Raw genomic sequence first — 2,231 nt, forward strand, 5'->3', positions numbered from 1 at the left:
TCAATGCAACCAACCAATTTTATAGGAACAACTAGAACTCTCTTTTTGTTGACAGGAATGCAAAATGGTACAACCTCGTTGGGAAGCTTGTTTGGCAACTTCTTAAAAGTTAAACTTACACCTATCTTACGTCCAGTCATTGTATTCCTATAAATTTACTCAAGAGAAATGCAAACAGTATGTCCACAAAAAGACTTATACAGAAATATTCAGAGCAAGTTAATTTATACTAACCAAAACCTGGACACCCAAAGGTCCATCAAGAATAGGCTTAAAACATACACAAACATACTGATCAATAAAAATTGAAATTAGTGAAACATACGTGTTTCAACAACATAAAGGAATCTCAATTATAATTGAGACAATGAAGCCTGAGAAAAAGACCATACAGTATTCGACTTTAAATTCTTGAACAGGCAAAACTAATCTATAACTACAGCAAGCAGATCGGTGGTCACTTGGGCCAGGGTAGGGGTAGAGTGACAGCAAAGGGATGTGGAAGAAACTGAAGTTGATAAAATCTGTATCCTGATTGGGATGGTGCTACTCTGAATACATTTGTCAAAAATCAAATACAGACAAAGTGGGTTTTAGTATAAATTACACCTCATTCCTCTAAACTTCAGCCTCTTTATTTTTATAGAAGATAATACCTCTCTCCTAGAGATGTAAGGGTCTAATAATACATAGAAAGTCCCTAGTGCAACGTCTAGCATATGTAAGCATTGCATTCTCCGACAATTTTCTAAACATTTCCTGTTTATAAGGAACTCTCAAGCTTGCCATACAATTACAAGACAGCTGCTGTTAGAAAGTTCTTCTTCACTTGCAACTAAAATGTCTCCCTTTAATCTATGCACACTGATCCTAAGTACACATTCTCTAGAGCAGTGGTTCTCAAACTTAAGGGTACACCAGAATTCCCTGAATAGCTGATCCGATTCCCATAGTTGCTGATTCAGTAGATGTGGAATCAAAGTTGAGAGTCTATGTTTCTCAGTTCCCAGGTGATGCTGGTGCTGGTCCAGAGATTCTACTTTGAGAAGCACTGCTCCAGAGGAATAAAAATTATAAGACCACTCAGACTTCCTAAACATCAGAAGACAGTCACAATATTTTCACTTTTTGTTTTTCAAATTAAAAGTCCTAACTCTGCCAAACCTCACTTTCCCAGTTCTTTAGTTATAGTCAATATCCTTCCTAGCATGTAAGTGCCCCAAGGACTGGGACTGCTAACTGGGGCCTAACTAGTACCCCCAAAACAAACAAACACAAAAAGGTCATCTTTCCTGACCTTAACAGTTTCCCATAAGCCTAAAACTGCTACGCATTTTTGTATGTGTGTAGCTGTGTCCATCAATTAAATACTTCCTGACTGATCACTAACTACTACAAGAAGTCTCCCTATTATCCTCACAGAGGTAATTTAACTTATTGGAACTTAAAATCTTTTATTTCACCCTTGTTGGTTTAGCTTTTGAGTCATGCTTCTGTTGCCCCAAATTAAAGAAACTATTCAGGGCCTGTCCTACAAATCTGTCAAGCAAATTCTTTGTTCCATGAACCAAATATCTAATGAAAAAATGTTCCAAAGGATAGGATCAATGACAGAAAAATACACTTGTTCAAAGAGTAATTTCTATACTAATATACCTTCGCTGTGAAACACATGATGCATGTTCTTCAACAATCTCAAGTATTCAATGAAAACATTCTTATTTCTTAGTAGCCCACCTAATATGTGAATTACTGAAATAAAATTGGATTTCTATAGTCTCAACAGGAATGGTACCAACAATGTTCTTCACACTCAGGCTATTTTATTTCAAAATTAATCCTTATATTTCCTGAAAAAAAAAAACAAAAAACCACAATTCTTGACTGAGAGAAAATATGATTAAAGGTAATGACTTGCCAAGCAGAGTTATGTGCCTGTGGCCAAAAATGGTCATTTAGAGGATAGAAAACAACCTCTGCTTTTGTATGCAGTAAATTTCCTCCAACAGATGAGAGAAAGGATGGAAAATGGGAAGACCAACACCGCATAGTTGAATAGCAAATTTTGAAAGTATATTAAACTCTAAAATCATGTTTCTGGACTCTGAAGTTTCTAAGTTGTGTCCTTTCAATAACTTCAACAGTATAAAAGAGCAATTATTTAAGTATAATAATTAATAGTTCACAGAAAAATTACTACCAAAAAAAACCACAAAACACCACAAATAAGG

This window comes from Panthera pardus, unplaced genomic scaffold (genome assembly GCF_024362965.1).
Source record: "Panthera pardus isolate Hobbes unplaced genomic scaffold, ASM2436296v1 HiC_scaffold_1, whole genome shotgun sequence".
In the NCBI taxonomy this organism is placed as follows: Eukaryota; Metazoa; Chordata; class Mammalia; order Carnivora; family Felidae; genus Panthera; species Panthera pardus.